Source organism: Heterocephalus glaber, unplaced genomic scaffold (assembly GCF_053883595.1).
Source record: "Heterocephalus glaber isolate CG9 unplaced genomic scaffold, H.glaber_assembly_v1.0 deba00001532, whole genome shotgun sequence".
Taxonomy (NCBI): Eukaryota; Metazoa; Chordata; class Mammalia; order Rodentia; family Bathyergidae; genus Heterocephalus; species Heterocephalus glaber.
Genome location: NW_028258330.1, coordinates 3,212,870 through 3,234,949, shown reverse-complemented (window position 1 = coordinate 3,234,949; position 22,080 = coordinate 3,212,870). Strand labels below are relative to the sequence as shown.

General features: G+C 43.6%; 1 long non-coding RNA gene across 1 annotated transcript; it reads left to right on the top strand.

The window, feature by feature from the left end:
• Positions 1-9,646: 9,646 nt before the first annotated feature.
• LOC110348285 (uncharacterized) lies at positions 9,647-15,347 on the top strand. Its single transcript, XR_002393393.2, has 3 exons — positions 9,647-9,852; positions 13,447-13,562; positions 14,934-15,347. It is a non-coding gene; the product is annotated as an uncharacterized LOC110348285 (long non-coding RNA).
• Positions 15,348-22,080: the final 6,733 nt, after the last annotated feature.

Below are 22,080 nucleotides of genomic sequence, written 5' to 3'. Positions count from 1 at the left end.
CCTTTGTTTCCCTCATCTGTGAAGTGCAGATAAACTTGAATTAGGTTATTTATTCTATGGAGTAAATGACCATAAAAAGAATCGAGCATAATGCCTGGTACAAACACGTTCAATAAATATTATTTTCCTTTTTTCTTCTTTCCTACTTTCCAGAAAACACAAACAAGGGAGTTTCTGTTGCTAAAACTGTCTGTTCATGTGCTCTCCTCATTTCTGATGTGTTGAGGGTGAGGGGTTTGCATGGCTGGGCTTTCCCATGGCTTCACAGAGCAAATGCTGGACTCCAGCAGCTCAGGTTGGGGCAGTGCCCCAGAGCCCTTTGCCCCCTCGCAGCACTGTTCGAATGGAGGGGGCTCTCACTGATGGCCCATGGAGCAGGCGAGGTATGTGCTTCTCTCTGGACCATCCCTGATGTCGCATCTGGGAAGCTGAGCAGGGGCCCCTGGACTTCCATGTGTCAGTCAGCCATTTGATCCAAGCTGTATTTTACTACATCTAGTTACCACAGGACAAACTCATGAATAACATTCCAGGTTTTTTCAAAAGTCAAAGTGATAATTCAGATGATTAAGCAGATTATGAATAAATCAGCTTAATAACTCCTGCCATCACAGTAAGAAAAACAGTAAAGTAATGCTGGGAGACTAAAAAATTTGGAGTATTCTATCCAAAATGTACCAACTGACATTTTTCCATGTCACTTAAATGTTCATTTTAAAAATAAAAATAAAATATCTTTTTCCTTGAGCACCCTTACAATCCTAGTTTTTGCTCATTTATTCATTAAAAAAGCATTTATTGGGCTGAGGGTACACAGTGCCAGAGCACTTGCCTAGCATGTACAAGGCCACAGGTTTGATCCCAGCACTGCCAGGAACTTGTTCTGGTTACTGAATACAGAACAATAATATCTTCATTTTCAAGGAGCTCACTATCTGGTTTGATAAGTTATCTAAAGATAATACTTTAGAAAATAAAATCTTTTTTGTTTTTCATATATGTTTGACTTCCAAAATGTATGAAAAATAAAGCTCCCCATTTGCTTTTCCTTTGTGTAGTTCTATCCCACCCCACTTTAGCCCTTGTTGCAATACCACCTGGGTTAAACAATTTTACATAATTATCAAGAGTATTAGCAAAAATACTCTGGAATCATGGAAATGTCTTGAGATTAAAACAGGACTGACAGATGTAGTCTTTCATTATAAAGATGAAAAATAGCCAATGTTGGTTAGGTACTGTTTATTACCAGAACTAGGAATGAAAACATTTGCCCAACTCTGCCAATTTTCATTGCTCTGATTACAACTGACTTTATCCACCTTTTACAATTTGAGTTTATTTGGCATGGGATAGTTACCCAGTGCTTGAAAGCCACAGGAAGCTGTGATAACTCCGAGTTTCTCGGCCTGCATAACCAAATTCCATATATCACATTCATGGTGATCATAGGTCAGTTCAGACCTTGTGAGATGCTGCAGAATAGCATACCTCCTCCCTGATGGACATTTCTCTTGCTGATGAGTATTAACTCCAACTTCATATCTAAGGATAGAGTCCTCAAACCTTATAGAAGCCTTGACCCATAGGTGGTTGATCAGTATCCCAACACAATGGAATTTTCCAATTAAAAAATGTGATAGTCAATGCAATGTTTATATGGTTCATATGTGTGTTGCTTTGGAAAGTGAAATCCTAGCAAATAGCAACTTGTATTTAACCAACTTAACTATGCCATGTGCAAAGTTGAGACTTAATTGGGAAATATCAGTAGACTTCATCTTTTCCTGGCAATCTAAATTCAAGAAGTTCAGCAGACATCCTTAGTGGTCCACTCATTTCCTTCTGCCTGCACCTGAAGACCCTTACTGTGAACACCTGTGACTCTTCAACCCAAGGCTTTGTCCTTCATCAAGGGAGAGTTCCCAGTCTGGTCCATGCACCGGGCAAGCTGAACAGGCCAGAGAGGCAATGCTCTCAGAAGCAGTACTCAACTCGTGGCAGACAGGGAGGAGATGGGTAAGAATCCCAGCTCCTTCACCTTGGGACAGGGATAACTGAGAAATGTGCTTTCTAGTCTCCTATCCTGGGTCCCAGTGGATTGGAGCTCCAGTTCCCCATAGTGGTGATAGTCATCCCTCAGCATCTGTAATGACTGGCTCCAGAACACCCCGTGGATACCAAAGTTCAAAGATGTTCAGGTTCCTTATGTAAAATGCTATGGTATTTGCTTATAACCTATGTATATCCTCTTGCAGACTGAAAATCGTCTCTAAATTGCTTATAATACTTAATACAATATAAATGCTACGATAATAGTTATGCTGGATTGGTTAGGGAATAATGGTGAGAAAAAGGGTATATATGTATATGTATGCATATGTATATGCAGTTCAGAAATCACCTTTTAAAAAAAATCTTTGCTTTTCAGTTGATTGAGTCCATGTCTGTGGAACCCGAGCATACAGAAGGCCAACTGTACTTGCTTGAAAATAAACCCGATGAGAGCTGCTTTCCCTTTTCTGTTTCCTCCCTTGTTCCTCCTTCCTACTTCTCCACCAGTGTGGGCTGGGAATGACCACCCCCAAAATCAACTACTTGCTTTCAAATCTGTGTTTCATCCCAAGACAGCACTCAATCTCTCAGGAAAAAATAGTCAAAATAACAAGCTGAGGTGGTTAGCAGAATAAAACCCAGGAGTTTCACAAATTTTTCTTGCTAATGTTGAATTGAGTAAAGAGCAATCACTATTATAAACTAAATGAAAGTGATCTAAGTTGAGGGGATTCAAGCTTTACTTGCTAACAGTTTCTCTGCAGCTGTAAAGACAAATGTATCCAGGAGGACATGCTGAAGAACCACAGTCCCAGTTCTTGGCAAAGTTAGCAAACTCATCAATAATCAAAAGGAGTTGTATGTTGTGTGGCCAACAGAAAGTTTTTCATTGACTTTAAGCTTTTCTTCTTTTTTATTTAAAAAATAAAAAAGTTCATGGTCAGAGTATTGATACCAGCAAACAGTCCTCACTTGTTGGGGGTTGCAGTGTGCACTGTATCCACCAGCACCACAACAGAGCCGGTGAGAAAATGATCAAGTGCATTTGGAGTTCTTATTCTTTGTTGTTTTGAGTTAGTAAACTGTTTTGTTGGCCAGGGAGGTGACTCTGGCTGTGGCTTGCTCTGTCTTACTTGATTAAATAAGACCAGATTAATTTGGCTCATCTGATATCTTTTTATTTCCTTATTCTTGCTGGAAATTAGATTAAATGGCTATTATTCCTCTCTCACCTCCAATCAGTTGACTCTGAGCAAAAAAACAGTTCTTTTCACCACCTTGATTTTTGAATAAGATAGCCCTGGTTTTCCTCACTTCTTCACCAAAAGTCCCATCCATGAAGGTATATTCCAAAAATAGAAGGTGAACTCGGTGACCACGTGAGTATCCACAAGTAGGAATTGGGCTGTGATTCAGCTGTCTTCTGGCACCAATGATCTAATCAAGGCGGTGACAACTCTGCTGCTATTTAGAGGTGACACCCTGAGCAACGAAAACATGTTCCTTTTGTGTGTTCTCTCTGGTTTAGAAATCTTGACGTGTTTTAAAAATATTTGTGAGACCCAGAGGCACTTCCGGGCCAGATATCAGGCCATCAATACTTTGTCTTTACTCAATAGAAATTATACTTTTAAATGCTGATAGTTAAAATTCAGAAAGCACACAATATGTGTCAGGCATGGTTGTGGTATTCTTGCACTATCTCATTTAATCCACAAAATATCAGTAGGTACTACTATTATGTCTGTTGTACTAATGAGGGGGCTGAGATACAGAAAGGTTAAGTAACTTGCCTAAACTTACACAATTAGCAAGTGCCAGAACCAGGATTTGACTCAGGTAGCCTGGCTCTCCCCTCTATTTTTTTGCTTTGTTTTTTGGTACTGGGGATCAAACTCAGGACCTTGCGCTTGCAAGGCAGGCGGCAGAGCCACTGAGCTAAATTCCCAGCCCTCTCCCTTCTATCTTCATGGCTCCTTTGTCCATTGAGCCTCAGAGAGGACAGATAACATGGAAATGGTCACATAGTAATTGGGTGGTAGAACAAAGTTTTAACAGTGATCAACTTCTCGTGGAGCCTTTATTATTTACTACTTTTCTAGAAGGAAAATGGAAGTTTTAATTTCTTATTTAAAACCTGGTTTTTGATTATTGGCAATTCATATGAGAATCCTGTTGCTCCCAACTACCAGGCAACCTCAAGTGCAGGTTGCCAGTTTCAAGTGACCAATGTTAGAGGGCATGAATTTTTTTAATCTGTAAAGGCTCTGGCCTGAAGCAGAGATGAGCCATCTAAAAGTCAAGTCTTGAAGGAGTCAAAATATGTCCACAGCTCCTGGGGTGGGGGTGGAGAACCAAAATATCATCTGTTCTTGGGTGGCGTAGAGTTAGAAATGATCTAAATCTTTCTGTTTTAGTGCAGAAAGGTAAGATGGGGGAAGAGCCACTGGAATAAGATGCTCTAGGATCCTAGATTCAGACAATCCTTTTTGTCTGACAAAAGCAACAGGCTTTTGACATGACCAAGAGTAATGGGTATCAGAGACTCAGAGCCTCAGAGCACAGGGATAGAAACCAGAAGCTGGCAATAGGGCAGAGCCTACCTGTGGGTGCACATTCGGGGACTTTGTATGAGGTTTGCACTGGAAGGGTCCTGAAAGCTGAGGCACTGCGGACTTGGTTCCCAGTGGATGGTGCTACTGGTTGTTTTTTGGTTTTTGGTTTTTTTTGGTACCAGGGATCAAACTCTGGACCTTGCACTTGCGAGGCAGGTGGTGGAACTACTGAGCTAAATCCCCGGCCCGGATGGTGCTACTGGGAAGCGGTGAGACTGTCAGGAGGCTGGGTCTGGTGGAGGAAGTTGAGTCACTGAGAGTGTGGCCTTGGAGGGTACATTGGGACCTAGACCTCTGCTCTCTCTCTGCTTTCTGCTGCCTTGAAGTGAGCAGCTCTGCAGTCCAAGAGATCCCTGTCCTGGTGATTCTGCCTGGCCACAGGCCGGACAGAAGCAGGACCAGGTGATCATGGACAGAGTCGTCCAAAACTGTGAGTCAAACCTTTTCATGATTTAAGCTGCTTCTCTTAGGCATTTTATCACAGTGTTGCAGAGTTGACTGACACACTTGTGTGGAGGACACACTTGTGCTGAGGGGCACTCTTACCTCTTAACCATGGATGTCATCCCATGGTGCATGGCTATAATCCTAGCACTCAGAAAGCTGAGGCAAGAGGATCACTGCAAATTCAAGGCCAGCCTGGGCTACATAGTGAGTTCCAGGGCAGCCTGAACTACATAGGGAGACCCTGTCTCTAAAATAAAATAAAATAATATCTGAAGTGATTTCTTTGCAAAGAAAGCAGCCTCTGTAAGAGGAGCTCCCTGGTGGCTGGGTTGTTTTTGTGTTTGTTTGGGGCGTTTTTTGGTGCTGGGGATCAAACTTGGGACCATGGGTTGTTTTTATCAACTGCTGTCTGAGTGCCTGCACATATGTGAATTCATGTTGATAACTGAACCCCTCCTACCTCTGTGGTCTCAGCTATGAGCTTTCATGTCTGTGCTATCATGTGTCACACTGGGCTTTGGGATTTTGTGTGACACAAATACGGACAAGAGATATCTCCAAAACCGTGTAAAGTATCCATCAACAAGAGAAAGGGTGAGCAAACTGCACTTCCATATGGCAGAAAACAGTGCAGAAGGAACACAGAGGGGACAACTGAGTCACATACCAGCACAAGGAGTCTTCAAGATGTGATGCTGAGTGAAAGCAGCTAGACACTAGGTGTTTCATCCCAATCATATGATGTTGTAGGACAGCCAGAGTCAACCTCTAGGCATAGAAATCCAAATGTGGCTCTGCAAGGAGGGAGTAGAGGTGGACTAGAAATAGAGAAGTGCTGGCCATGGTGAGGGGTGCATGCCTTTAATCCCAGCATGAGTTTGAGGCCCACCTGGAATACATAGTGAGACCCTGTCTCAGAGAGAGAGAGAGAGAGAGAGAGAGAGAGAACTCCATGGAAGGAGAGATAAACTCTATACCTTGTCTTGGGTGTGCAGGTGTATATATTTGGGAAAAATCACCCAACCAAGGGGCTAGGGTGGCTCAGTGGTAGAGTACTTGCCTAGCATGTTCAAGGCCTTGGATTCAACCTCTAATACAACAAAGAAACACCAAGCAGATATTGAAGAATTGTGTAATTATTGTATATAAAATGTTACATTTTCATATCTGTTTTGAGATAGGGTCTCACTATATATTCTAGGCTGAGGTTGAATTCACTGTGTAGCCCAGGCTGGCTTCAAACTCACAGTGATCCTCCTGCCTCGGCCTCCCAAGTCCTGGGATGACAGGCATGCAACACCACGCTGGCTAAAAAAGTTATTTTAAAAAGTCTACCTTCACCCTCTTCATTGTAATTGAAGTCATAAGTGTGTATGGAATAGAACAGCATAGCACTATCAGGGAAACCTTCTCTGGTGCAGCCCTGAAGAGGCCCATCTCAAGCTGGTGTTAGGGTAGAAAGGGAATTTTTAGTTCATGTAGCAGAAGGCAGGACTGGATGGAGCAGCTATGGGGCTCAAGCCCAATGTGTGGCCAGACCCTGCTCTGCTTGGCCTGCTCTCTCCGGGCAGGGTCCCCTAGTCTCAGGTGGGACAGGACAGGCCCAGACCATGGCTGCGGCGAGTGAGGGAGGAAGACAAGCCCACAGGTGAGAGACTGAGGCTAGGAGGCCCCTTGGGAAAGTCAGGTCCCACTGACAAAGCACAGTGAACGAATGTGGCTGGGAGCAAAAGCCGCATCAGGCTATGACAATACAAAGACAAAACAATGGACAAAGACTGGAGTCTCAGGAGCTACTGAGATGCCACCATGCAACCGCTCCACCAAGGCCCGGAGAATAGATATTCTGGTGGCCATAACCATCTGCAAGGTAGCTGGGGTGTCTTTTGGGTGAGGATTGTTTTAAAAAGTCTTTTCTTGCTGAAACATCTAAAGCCTGCCAAAACCAAGGAGGTCATTCTGCTAGCTGCTTCCTTTTTGAGCAAATCCATCATTGCTTCATTGCAGGAAGAACAAACACTTTTGCAGCAGATGATTGGCTGATGGAGGGGCTTCCTCCAGCCCTCATGGTGGCGAGGTGCAGACCTCAGGAGGAGGCCAAGGAAGTGGAGTCCGATGCCTCCTGCTGCAGTCTTCACCCACCCACAGAAAGGCCCAGAACAAAGAGTCCAAGAGAAACAGGTCCCATAATAGTCCTCGAGAAACATTTATGCTTCCTCCTCTTCTTCTTTTTGTTTGGAGAGTGTCTCGCTATGTAGTTCAGAATGGCCTTGAACTCATGGCGATCCTCCTGCCTCAGTCTCCCAAGTGCTGGGGATTACAGTCATGCGCCGCCATGCCCTGCAGAAATATTTAAGCTTCTGAAACACGTTTTTATCATTCACTTTTCAAAATTGGAATCAGCAGATCCCAGGATGCAAAAGCCACCAGCAGAGTCTTCCTTTGCTGGTTTTGGACTGTTTAACTTTAGTTCCTCATTCAGAAAATTTCTAGTGCTCTATACCTAACATACTTAACCAAATGGCTTTAAAAATAACATAGTAGAAATAGATCATTTATACCAACGTATATTCTGCAGAGGGTAAGGAATTAAATGTAAAAATTTAAAGCAAGTTTCAAAACTAGAAATACATGGGAACAACTTTTTAAAAAGCATGGCAAGCACAAGTCTGATTACAAACCAGAAAAATACTTGCAGTAATTGTGATAGAACACAGGCTTCTATCTCTAGTGTATATTGACCTTATAGAAGATAGTCGCTGAAATTCCAGTGGCAAAAAGGACAAAGGCTGTGGTGATCTCTTGCGCTGTGTGGTGACCATAGTCCATAATATCTATTGTACATTTCAAAATTACTTTAGAAAATATTTTTAACCTTATCATGAAAACAATATCAGTGAGACCATAGATAGGTTAATTAGTTTGTTCAGTCTTTCTACAGTGTATACATAGGTCAAAACATCACATTGTACCCAATAAATAGACAAAATTATATTTTGCCAATTAAAAATACATAAAGAATGAAAATTTGGGGAATGAAAATTTGGGGAATGAATGCAAAAAGTTCAAAAACGAAATTATTACCAATTTTATTACCAAGCAAAGAACTACAAATTAATCAAAATCAGGATGCTCTTGCTCTTCAATCAAGTCAGGAAAGTAGATTTTAAATGAATAGTTAAATGTACCAATGGGCAACTGGTTTGATTATAAATCAGGACAGCTTTTCTAGGAGGAAACTTGGACTTAAATAAATCTTTCTTTTGTCCCTATAAATCTCCATGTAGCAAGCACCCTAAGGAAATTGTAGGAACATTGAAATGTGCAGGTACCCATCACAGCACTCTTCATATGCAGATAGTACAATACTGTTTAATGCCATAAAAATATAACTAACTAACTTAAGTGTGTAGTGGAAAAATAATGATTACAGATTGTTCATTCAATGAAATATCCTGTGTGCAGCCACTAGAATTACTTTACAAATCTATCATGCCCAAAGAAAATGTCAGCCTTTTTTTGTGTGTGTGTGGCTTTTTGAGACAGAGTCTCACTATGTAGCACAGGCTGCCCTTGAACTCACTATGATCCTCTTAGCTCAGCCTCCCAAGTGCTGGGATTGCAGGTATATGCTACCATGCCAGGTGAAAATGTTAGTTTTATAATGTTAGATTTGAAAGAGGAAAAACAGAAAATTTTATGTATAATATGATACTGATTTTACAACTGTACCAACATATACTTACATTTACAATTCTACATAATGCAGCAAGAAGAAAACGAGACCCCCAAATGTTTTCCTGGATTTCACATGGGCAGTGACTTTTGTTTCCACCATCATTTCTTTTCATATCTAGTACAAAAGCAGGTATTACTTTAGATCATAAAAAACAGTACTTTAAAATAAAGCAGATAAGGACTTGAATGGTACTCTCTTAAATAAACAAAATAGTCTTAAAGGCTAAATCTTAGCAACTTTTTGCCTAGGTCATTCAGGTTCTTTGTTAAAAAAGCTTCCTTTTCAAGCTTGTACAGGTCCACAAAGAAAACTAAACATTTTAAGCCAACTTAGTGGACCAACTAAAAGGCCCTGAGAGGTTTGTATTAATGCCTGCAGACAGGAGGTGGATCACTCACTTCCAGCCAGATAATTAGGGTCCCCTCCCCTGGACCATGGCTCCTGTGGCCTAGGCTGGCCTGACTTTGCTTGGACTTCATGTTTTACTGGGTTTTTTGGGGGGTGGGTGGTGCAAGGGTTAAGGAGTTTAACATTGCTGATGTTTACCAGGTGGCTCATTAGGTTTCCCTGGACTGCATTTAGTAGTAACACAAGCACCCAGTTAGTTTCCGAGCTATGTGTACCTGCAACAGTGCAGCCGGGCTGCCTTAAAATCACAGATGGAAACCAGTCTCCCATTTCTCAAAGTTAAGGAGTGATGGAGGCACCCAACCACAAGCGCCACAGTCCATCCCAGAAGAACCTTGAACCTTGAGCTGGAGAGAAAGTGTGGGGTCAGAGGTGGCCCTTCTGTGGGAGCCTCAGACAGCGCTCTGGGGATTTGTCTGCATGCAGGTGGCCTGGGAGCCAGATTTCCCTGTGTCTTTGGCTCTGTTTTCCCTACAGGCAGATCCTGAGACAAGGATCTGGCTGCAGGTCATCGATGTGGGAGGTGATTGCAGGTTGCGCAGAAAAGGAATGAAAAAGTGACCAAACAAGGGAGAGGACCTGTATGAGGTAGGTCAAAAGCAGGTTATAGCTGGCATGGTTGTTCAAGCCTGTAATCCCAGTGCTCTGGGACGCTGAGGCAGAAGGATCACAAATTTGAGCTATGCCTAGGCAACTTAGCAATGAAGAAAGAGCCTGTATCCAAAAAAGGGGGTAGAAGTGGGAATGTGGCTCAGCATGAAGGTCCTGGGTTTATCAATCTCTCTGGAAATCTTTAAGAACTGTGTGGAACACAATTCATTATTATTATTTCCCTACTGAGGGTCAAGGGAGCTGGGATATTTATCCACCAATTTCCACCTCTTAGTGGTTGAAGTTTGGATCTTGGGCATTAAGGCCGTATCCCTAACACTTGCAAACTGCCCAGTGCTGTTCAGTTAGTTATCCACCAAATGAGAAAAAGCCAGGGTACATGGATACAGGGAGCTGTGCATGGAGCTGGCAGGGCTGCTGAGCCCTGAGGGTCGACCTAGCACCTGCCACTTCCCAGGCCAGCAGAGAGCCTTTTCCTGCAAGGGCCCGCTCGTTTTCTCCCAGGAGCACTATATCGTGTGTTTCCTGTCCCTGGGGAGTGGTTCTTTTGCTTTCTTCATCCATCCACCCCCCACTCACCAACTGTTTTCATTAGGAAGGATGGAAGAGATATGAGAAAAAATAATGTGGAGTCCTATCTGAAAGAGGAACAGAAAAAGGGACACTTAGAGCTGTTACCCTTTTCACAGTTTTGAAATTTGCTTTAGAGAGCAAATTACAATGGAGAGACTTGCAGAGAATGAATCAGGTAGAAGAAATCCATAAGAAATACAGTGGAAGTGTTTTAAGTGATGTAAATCCATTTATTGCATCTAATCATGATTTAAATATATAGGAAAACAGCAATGGGAGAATCAGTTTATTTTTAATTAATGTTTTTAAACTGGCTGTTGTAGTCAGGGTTTTCAAGGGAATAGATTTAATACAGGACACATAATGTATAGGATTATTTTATAATAGTCACCCAAAAAAGTCAAATGCAGAGGGTGCAAGAGATCTGTCCAAGTGCTAGAGACCCAAAGAATCCAGCCAAGGGCCTGGATCCCACAGCAGTGTCCCCACAAATCCAGCTCAAGGCCTAAAACCCATGGAAGTGTCCTCCACGAGTCCAGCCGGAGGCCTAGAGCTCATGGCACTGTCTCATGCTTGTCCATATCGCGGATCCACATTGGGAAGGCCCAAGGACCAGTAATGGAAACTAGAAAGTCTGTGTTGGCAAGGTGAAGGATTTGTGCCAACAGGCTGAGGGATCTGCACTGAAGCCAGGAAGCGAAGCTCAAGGCAAAGACCAGAGCTCCCCTGGAGAAAACATCAGCCATCCCCAGTGACAGTGAGATCCTCCGAGGATGAGAAAAGTTGAGTTTGTATCAGGAAAACCAGCCTTGGAAAACTTCTCCAGGAAAATCAATAGCCCACAATCTTTCCCTCTAGTTTTTTCTTATGCCTTTGGCAACAATTCTCAGGTCAGTCTTCCAGGCCCAGAACCATCCTGACTCAGTTCAACTGGGTGTTCCAAGTTGACCATTAGTTAGTCCACCACACTGGCCATTGTAAATAATGACAAAGGAATTACAAGGTCGGTGCACAGATTTCTTTATACCCTTCAACCAGCTTCCACTGATGTTAACATCTCATATAACCGTTGATCAAAGCCAGGAGTAACACTGATACAACACTGTTAATTGGCTCATAGACCTTGTTCAGATTTCTTCCAGTTGTCAGATGAATGAATGTCAGTTCTTCTGGTCCAGGACCCAGTCAAAAGCTCAGCATTACATTTGGGAATCTCATCTCCTCAGTGGCCTCCAGCCTCGGACAGTTCCTCAGTCCTTCTCTTACCTGTTCCAACTTTCATATCTGAGGCCTTCTAGGAGGTTGTTTTGGAGACAGGTTGTCAGTTTGGGTTTTCCTAATGTTTGTCTGCGATTAAATCTTGGGTGGGAGCATGCAGACTTGATTTCGTACCTTGTCTGTATCAGAAGGTGCAACATGCCAATGAATCTCATTACAGTGATGCTGACTCTGATTGTTTCATTAAGGTAGTGTCTGCCAGGTTTCTCTGTAAAATTCTACCTTTGCCCCTTAAAATTAATAATTATCTTGTGGGAAGATACTTTGAGACTATGCAAATAATTTGTTTTCACATTTTCACCTGATAACTTTTTTTTTCATTGACACTTCTTGTCTGGAACAATTATTGCTGTGGAGTTTGCCAAATGGTGATTTTCTAACTGCCTCATTTCTTGTACTTTTTTTTGGAAAGATGATCCAATCCAAAAGAACTTTATTCCATCAGTGTCTTGTACATTTATTAATTAGGTTTCTGCTGCTGTAATTGGGAAAAGCTTTCCCCCTTCCCTATTTATTTATATATTTAATTATTTATTTCTATAATATGAATTCATAGGCACTTACTGTATTCTGTAGGTTATGGCTCATTATCATCGTTAATTTTGTCACTCAAAGTTTTCCAGATTCAAGGGTTAGATTTTTAAAGTATGTTTGCCACAAAAAGCTGTGTATTATCATTCCAAGTCTCTGGTGATTTATGCAATGAAGCAAATCCCTGGGAAGGCTGAAGATAGCAGAGAAGGGCTCTCTGGACAGGCTGTCATCAGGCAGAATGGCCACATCCTCTCAAACCCAAAAGCCCAAGCTGGCAAGGATAAGTCAGAAGTGATCAAGGGACTCTTATTTCCTGGTGTAATTACCTCTGTGCTTTTCCTGCACTTCATAGTACAGCTCTGGCTCACTCATAGTGTTGGCTCGGCAGAGGGAATGAAAGGTTAGTCACAGGCCCCTACACTGTAAGCAGGCTGCGGGGTATTGAGAGATGACAGTCTACAGGGCCTACTAGAGGGAGCACTGGCTCTCACATTCACCAGTCAGCTCTCCACCCAGTGGTGTGGCATAGGGAGAGAATTGAATGTGAAGTATTGCTATGGTTTGGATTTTTTTGCCAGCACTGAGGATTGAACCCAGAGCCTTTGTATTGAGCTACATCCACAGCCCTTTTTTTTTTTTTTTGGTACTGAGGATCGAACCCGGGTCCTTGCGCTTGTGAGGCAGGCAGCAGAACCACTGAGCTAAATAGCCGGCCCTGCAGCCCTTTTTTATTTAGAGACACAATCTTGTTAAGGGTCATTAAGTTGCTCAAACTGGACTTAAACTTGCAATCCTCCTCTCTGCACCCCCCAGAGCACTAGGATTACTGGTTATGTTTTTTGTCTCCCCATGTTTCAGGTATGGGAAATTTGGTCTCCAGAGTGGTGACATTAAGAAGTATGGGGCCTTTAAGTGGTGAGACCTACTGGGGAAGGTCATTGGTCCCTGGGGACACTCCCTTAGAAGGGGGTGACACAGTTTCCAGGGGCCCTCCATGGCTCTCTGGCTTCCTGTCATGCTGTGTGATCTCTCCTTCACACATACAGTCCTGCCACGATGCCACTCATCTTGAGGTGACGCAGTCAGGGCACCCTGGTCAGACCTGATGCTGTGCTGTTTGGATTTTCAACTTTCAAAACTGTGAGGCAAGCAGACATCTTTTTCTTATTAATTTCTCCACCTCAGGAATTTTGCTACAGTAGTAGAAAATGAGTGGACACAGGCATCTTCCCAGGAGGACAGTGGCTCATGGCAGTCTGTGAGGCCATGTAGGATGAAACCAAAATCAACTCTGTTCCAGGGTAAGCAACAGTGGTGGTGATGTGTTGAAATTACTTTCTTGGAACAGGAAGCTGGCTGGAGAAGGAGGCTCTGGGATGTATGCTGCTTGCCACAGGGGACGTAATAGATTTGTTCAATAGACAGGGCTGGGGACCACAGTGGACATGTCATGGAGTGCCTTGGATTACTGGCTCCAGAGTCAGACAGCCTTGGTCTGGATCTCTGGTTTCGTCACTTAACTCAGGCAAACTACTGAACCCCCTGAGCCCTGGGTATCCTGTCTTCTGTGTGGGCATTTTACACTCAGGGTGGAAACAGGAATGTCTCCACTTCTTTCACGACTCCATTCTCCCTTCTCTATCTTATCCTGTGCCCAGGAGATCGTGTTCCCAGGGTCCCCTGCCTGCCTGCTGGGTGTGGCCAAGAGAGCCACCTGCTGCCAGAGAGAGTGGTCCCTCTGCCACCCTACCAGTGCATGCTCCTTGTGGCCCAGGCTGCAGCCACACCCCTGCTCCTGTGTACCTGCATCCTTGCCAAAGGCTCCCATTCTGTGACTCCACCTCTCCCCAGACTATTTCTTCCTCTGCCCTTTCAGACTTCCTGCTGCTGCTCTTTCCTGGCAACCTTGGAGGCCTCACTGGTGGTAACAGATGCAGAGACACTTTAGAGGGGGCTAAAGAGCATCCTAGTGTGAACAGGGCCAAAGTATAAGATTTCAGTGTTGTACCCTGTGAGGCTCAAGTCAGCGTTATGGGATTTTATCCCGGCGCTCTGGGCACTGTGTCAGAAGCAATTAGTATAAGTACAGTTTGGCATGGACCAGGGAGACTTAAAGGTGGCGGAACACATTACATAACCTGATTTATGAAAGAAAAGCCCAATTGATCTGATTCGAGATTCACTTTTATCTACATCCTAGGGTCATGTTGTCTGCTCTTATTCCAGACCAGTGGGAAATCCAAACAAGGCATCTGTTCCCTGAGATATATAAAGGCTTTAGTCACACCTGGCTGGGTCATCTGTCTCCCAGGACCGGCTCTGGGAGGTGTCCCTGCGGGATATGATGGTGGGCAGAAACACAAGTTATGTGTAAGGACCTTTCCTCAGAAACCTTAATAATAGGCTACAGAAAAGTCACCTAAAAGGTGCATGGTGGCGATTGTCATGTGAGATAAGACTGATAGGACTGAAACCAGATCACAGGTACAGGTTGGAGGGGCCAGAGTAGAATTTGAATTTGCTATTTTTCAAATGCTGCATGGAAACAGACTATTGGACATTGGGTGCTCAGGGGAATGTACTCACGCAAACACTTCTAGAGGCTTAGTTTATTCAGCTGAGGGTACAGGAGCCAAGGGCAGGTCTCTTTCCCACATATTCTTGTTTCCCAGGTGCGTTTCTAGAACTGGAACACAAACCTGTGTTGGGAAGTATGTGGAGAAGTCTGTCCGGGAAGATTCAGTGTCTGTGAGATGGCAAAGAAAGGTCACCGCATTTGTTTGCCACCCCGAGGGGAAAGCAGGACTGTGCACAAAGGTCCTACTGAAAAAAATATTTAAATAAAGTGGAAAGATTACGACCCATCCTGTTTGTCTTGTGTCAAGCAGGAAACCGAATCTGGGAGATAAACATTCAGATTTCTAAGCCAGTATGGCAGCTTCCTGGCTTAGTCACTCAGCCATTGTAGGATTAGGATTTGGGGCAAATCCCTTCTCTTAGCCCAAGTTTCCTGAAATGTAACATGGGGTCAGTGTCCAGGGAGGGCTGCTTTGGGTGTGGGAAGGGGCCTCCTGTGGCCTGGCACACAGAAAGTCCCCAAAGCAATGCACCAACCCCACTGTTGGTGCTGTTCTTGCTGCTGCTATGGTTACAGCCCCCACCTCCCAGCCCCCAGCTGCAGCCTGGCCTCTGGCCCTAACATTTTGAGCTTATCCTTATGAAAAGACACTGTGCTGCCAGGAGAGGAAATGGCCCAGAGCCCTGTTCTCAGATAATGTTCAGGACATCAGACTCCCTGCGTGTCAACTCAAGTGTGCGGCTTCAAACTGCTGCCTCTAATGGTCCCTGAGAAGGGCTAAGGCTTTGTCAGCTGAGCCTTTGAGAGTTGGTTGGCTGCGGATAAATAATTAAACTCCTGCCCCAGTGCAAAGTGCTGTGTAAATTCCTTAAAGTAGCCTCCTTTTTTCTCTACAATGGTACTCTCTCCCTGCAATAACCAAGTCTGTGTTATTTAGTGAAAAGCTGGAGTTCTAAAGCTGGACAGCTACATGCTTCCTCCTGAGCAGCTTCTCAGTAGCAGCTGTTTATTCACCTGGCCCAAAGGGTGGAGAGGGTCCCACCTGAGCTGGGGGAAGCCAGGTCCAGTCTTAGCAGGTTGCAGAAGAAGCCACTCCTGGGGAATTCAAAATGGAGGGGACATATGCCTTTTTTCACACTGATATCCTCCAGAAGGGAGAGCCACAGTCTCTTGGAAAACTTGCCGTATCTGTGTAACATCCTGTTACTAGAGGGCCAGACTTCAGGGGTGGAGAGGTACTTTTAAACAACAAAGGGCCACTCCTGAAAGTGTGCAAGGATTGGAAAGAGACCAATTCCAAGCCCAGTGAGCTCAGAAGACATAGTTAAATGTATCTCCTGTCTCTCCAGTCAGCGGAGGCATGCTATTACTCCAGGATTTTTGAATCCTGAGGGGCTGGCTTCTGTACAGTCATCTATGGCTCAGCCCCACCTGCTACATGTGGAACCACACAGTTTAACACAGCTGGACTGGGCAGAGATGGGGAGTTCCTCTTATTGTAATGCCTCCCATCTTTGAGCAAGAGAAAACAATTAGCTTTTCATTCCTCCAATCTAGTCAATAATTGTCCTATGATGCCATGCTCACTCAGCCTTTCTGGGGTTTTTTTCTTCTTTTTTTAGCCTTTCTGGTTTTTACCTTCTGCTTCCTTCCCAGAATCCTTTGCAAGATGGCTGTTAAATGGGGGGTGGGAGCCAATGGCTTAAATGGGAGAGAGGATCTGACATCCCTGGGAATGGGGCTTCCAGCTCCTCCAGGCCATGGGCCTTGTGGTTCTGGCTCCTGGTTGCCTGGCTGGGCTCAAGGGTGGCAGCAATCCACAACTGCTTCCTGTCCCCCAGCATTGTTCAGCTAACCAGCCTCCCATTAGTTCCACCTGCCTGCAGACTCTCAAACCTGCTGCTGGGTCACCAACTCACCTCTTTTCTGATGCACCAGACCCATGAGGAGTGAGAAAGACTAAATCCTGGGCCTCCCCTCCTTAGCCACAGTGACAGAGTTGAGACCTTGGTGCAAGGGTGTGAGTACAAGTAACTGATTTAGGAGGTGGAGCTGGAAATACTGGGAGAGTAAGGAAGTGAACTGGGAAAGGAGAAGCCCTTGAAGCCTGCATTATCATGCAAATTGCCACCTTGGACAGTTGGAGGTTAATCACCCAGGGGGACTCTGGGAAACCAGTTAGGATGTCTCAGAGTTACAAGCATGCTAATACTTCCTAAAGTTAATTGTGAAGATTAAATAGAATATGCTTGCAAAGTCACTAGCACAGAACCCAGCATATAACAAGGGCTCAATAGATAATAAACACACCCCTGTCCCCCCCAAACCCTCTTGCCCCCAACTCCTTGTCAGTTCTTTCCATATCTTCTTGGGCTGTTTTTCTTTCATGCTTTTGACTACTTCTTCTTGTTCTTCTTCCACTTTTATTTTTACTTCCAAGTATTTCCCAAGATCCGCCCTCCAACTTTTGGCTCTTTTGATAGTAAGCAAATTCATCCACATGCAGAGTTAACAGGAAAAAAGCACTTAAGCCTCTTCAAACACAGTGTATAGAGATCCTGCAGGGTACACTCCATCTGGCTCAGACACGGGTCTGGTGCAGGCCATGTTCAAATACAGTTTTGTCATTTTGAGTGCTCTAGAAGTGCAGTAAAAGCAGTTGGGGGAACAGTTTGGTTAGTTCCATAATAAAAAGAGTTGTAGGTATTTGAGGAACTGAGTATTGCCATACTGTTTTTGGTGAGAGTACAAATTTGTATGGCCACTCTAGAGGGCAGCTTGATGGTATTTATTAAATCTGAAAACGCATACTTTACCATCCAATGATTCTACTTTTATATACAGACTGTAGTGAAACTCCCTCAAATATGCACAATGTTATTATTAATTGTTCTTTTGTATTAATAAAGAATCAGAAACAGTCTAAATGTCCATGACTCAGAGACTGTATATGTAAAAAACAATATATTTATATAATGGAAGAATTCTATAGTGGCTAAAAAGGAATGAACAAGGACTTTACATATCAATAGGGATAGATCTAAATTAATAGTTGACAGAAATTAGTAACTGAATACCACTGACATGTTCTCTATCCTTATAATTCTATCTTTTCCAAAATGTTGTATGAATGAAATTATACTATATCTGAGTCTGAGTCTGGTTTCTTCCACTTTGGGATATCTATATTTGTTAAGAAATAGAATAATGATAAAGAAAGATAGAGACCAAACTCACAATCATGGTAACCTCTGGAAGAATGGAGCAAGCCATTCTTGGGTTGGAGGAAGAAATGGTAACAGTGCTAGTTTGGACTGTAATGCTTAATTTTAAAAAATGGATTCTATCTTACATGTGTAATTAAAAACTATATTTATTAATGAGGGAGAAAAAGTCAGTAATTTGACAGGTTATATAAGAGAATACCCCTAATATGAGAGAGAGAGAGAGAGAGGGAGGATTGAAAAACACTAACGTCAGCTGCAGAGAAAAGGGGGAAACATTTTTCTTGATTGGAAGTTGAGATTGATAGAGATTTTTAAATGCAGGGATTAACAGAGCAACAAGGCAGAAAAAGGCAAGTCCACATTCCACGATGCTGAAAAGAGACAAATTGAGAGCAGCACCTGAGTTCCGAGTCAGAGAGAGAAGAGGGAGGAGGAGGGAAGGGTCTTGTTCAGCCACAAAGGCTTGAGGACCAGGTAGGCTCCATGTGGAAGTGTGGGATGAGCTGGTCTCAGCTGCCACTTCCAAGCTCAGAGCCCTAGGGTCACCACAGGCTGCACGCAAGAAGACTGGTGTGGCTTTCACCCTGTCCTTCCACCTGTTACCCGTGACTGGGCTCAGTCATCACTCCTTTGGATCTAAGTGATTTGAACTGTGCTCAGGAGGCCCCTCAGTCCTGCACCCATATTCCTGCAGACCTGGGAACCAGGAGAATTTGTGCTGGATGCAGAAGTTAGATGTGCTGTGCAAACAGGAGCCTGCTGGAGAACTCTGGGGAATAACAGCAAATGCTGGTGTCTCAGGGTTCTCTGAACCACTCTTGATTCATGTCCCTGCCCACCCCACCATTTTGTCCTTGGCTCTTGATTCTGGAGCAAACCCAAGGTGGTCCAGGTGTATAGATGGGTGCCACATCTGCTCTGGTACAGGAATTCAATGCTGAACAGGTCCTTAATCTTTGATCTCACCTTACCCAACTGCTCTCCCTGCCTGGAGGCCCTCCTAGGTATTCCCACAGAGCATCCAGAGGCTTAGTGATACTCAGCTTCCCTTCCAGGCTTGTCTTCCCTTGTTATCTCCCTCTTCCTGTTGATGGTGCCAACATTTGTGAAAATCCAGACAAGTTACTTTATTCTTTCTCTGTTTCTTCTCAGCTGACATTCTAATTAAAGCCCATCTTTTCTGCCTTGAATTTTCCTCTGAGGCATCTCTTTATTTCAGCATCTAGGAGACCAAATGAGGACACCTTTATCTCTCCTTTCCTTCAGTCTTTCCCTGTATATTGCTCTCTGCACAATGCTCTCAGTCACTCCAACCCCTCCCCAGAACCTATGGCAGCCTCCCTGCCTACTTCCTATGTACATTTAGTTGAAATGCCCATATCCAAGAAGTCACTGCCCTGTACATCTTTTCCCCTTCAAAGTGTCTGATACCCATCACTTCTGTGTTAGCCTCCTTAATCCTAGCACTCATCACCCATGAGCTTGGTAACCATTGACCTCTGATTTTGCTTTCTCCAATCTACCCTACATTCCATTGCTGCCCTAATCTTGCTTAAACATCATTTCACCAAGCCATACCTCAGCCCAAGAATGCCTGGAAGCTTAGCCCTTTGAGTCACAACAAATTTAAACCTCTTAACCTGGCTGTCATCACCTGGCACTGCACACCAATCTTTCCACCCACTTTTACCTTTTCTTTCTTCAGGAACCAGTTCCCTCCATTCTCTTTGTTCTTCGAACATCTTAAGGTTAGTTCTAATTATACAGCTTCAAAATGGCTCTTCCCTCTACTCACTCAAAGCCTGTTTAATTTCTTGAGATCTATGGGATTTTTACTGCTATCTGTCCTTGCCCATTCCATCCTCTATTAATTTTAGATCCTGGTGTTGGGGGCAACAGGTAAACTCTACACGGGCAGGCTGGGACTAGGAGTTCATGAAACCTGCAGAGCAAACTCACAGACCTGTGAGAGAACCCTTTATACCAAGGATGTCCTGCAAGGCCAGGAGTGTGGGAGATCAGGGTCCAGCCTGGGAAGTAAGTCCATGGCAGGGGACTTTCAATCCCAGAGAGATGCACACATCTCTGTTTGAGAAGAGCTCAGAAGTTATGGCTTCAGTTCACATAGGGAAGATGAGGAGATTGAAGCAGATTCATGGCTGTGGCAGGCTAACCAACACAGTTGTCCTGGTTTGCTTTGTACAACTTGTGCATTTGCCTGAGCAGTGTGTCTCCAATGATGACCACTGTAAGTTCCTTCCCTCACCTCTATGCCCGACATCTTGCCATACAAATGTGGTGCTGACATCTCTTCTCCTTACGCCTGGCTGGCCTGGTGACTGCTTCAGCCAATACAATATGACAGAAAGTGATAATCTGAGACTTCTGAGATACAGTCTCAAAAGGAAGCTTCTGCTTCCTTCCTCTTGGAACACAGTCACGTCGTGCTGTGAAGATCCAACTCACATGGAGAGGCCATAGACAGGAGGACAGGGACGCACCATCTGTGGCCCCAGACCAGCTCCTAGCCAAGAAAGCCAGCAGCAACCATCAGCCAAGTGCCTCTTCACTGGGGCACCCAGTTCAGCCAGCTCTGCATAGGGTGACCTTCATATGGTGACCTGGCTGGTATCCTATGGGACAGACCACACAGGAGAGCCAGAAAGATAATAAAACAGGGGTTGTTTCTAACCTACTAAAATCTTGGGTAGTTTGTTTTTATTTTTCAATAGATAGTTGAAACAGACTCTCAATAAACTCCATGGATTTCAGAAGGCTTCCCTTAGCCATCATCCATGACATGTAGTATGTGAGAATTTACAAGACAAGATGTTTGTATTGATAATTCTTCTGCTGAGGACAGCAGGGATGATCTCTTCTATCAACTAGTTCTATTCCATTGAGAACTTTTCAAATTATCCTTAATAGTTCTCTATTTTATGGGCAAATCTCATGGAAGCCCATGTTGATTATCTCTTTTTTTCTCTTTCATGCCTACTGCAAAGTAAATCTGCAACAGTATTGATGAATTTAAAAGTTCATCTCCAAATATTCCTTTATGCATACAGGATTGTGTTTTAAATTTAGCTCAAGTTGCCAAGAGTCAACATTTACTGTAATTCAGCATATGTGTGTTAGGTCAACCCCTTACAGCTTCTTTAGAGAGGAAACAAAAAGTCACAAACACACACTTGATGTGTTAAATATTTGTCAAAATAAATTTGAAGGGGCTCACAGGAGTGTAAATGAATAGTAGCAAGTGACACATGAGTCAAAATTTGATTAGGGAGGAAAGGGATCTTGACTTATTCCTAGTGCTAGCAAATGCTTCAAACATTGAGTGTATTTTTCGGTATTGTGTCTATTTTCTGTGTTTATGCATCTTGTGATGAGGTCCAAATGTGAAATAGGGCCTTCTAAAGCACTAATGAGATCATCAAGATTCCACAGATTTGTCTGAGGGCATTAAATTCCTTCACATTCCATCTTTTCTGGAATCCAAATATAGATAGAAGGTTATTATATTGCCAATATAGAAGTGTTATAATTTTTGGTTTTTAGGGACGTAATATGGAGACTGAAAAGTAAAAAGATTGAGACAAAAATTAGCAAAGGTCAATTTAATCTAAATACACTGCAACTGTTTATGAGATAAGGACAAGCAGGTTCTGCTACAATATAAACCAGCATACCCTTGAATTTATGAATTGCAATTAGGTATGGCTGAATCTGTTTGGTCAAAAGAATTCTTTTTCTTTCTTTTTTTTTCTTCTTTCAGTACTGAGGATTGAACCCAGGGCCTTTGCACTGAGCTACATCCTCAGCCCTTTTTTACTTTTATTTTGAAACAGGGTCTTTCAGAGTTGCTTAGGCTGGGCTCAAACTTACAATCCTCCTACCTGAGCCTCCCAGAGTGCTGGGATTATAAGCTAATGCCACCATCACTGGCTAGAATTTGCCAATTCTTTAAGCCAAAGCCTACTGCTTTGCTGGAGATCTCTCCTTCACATAAAG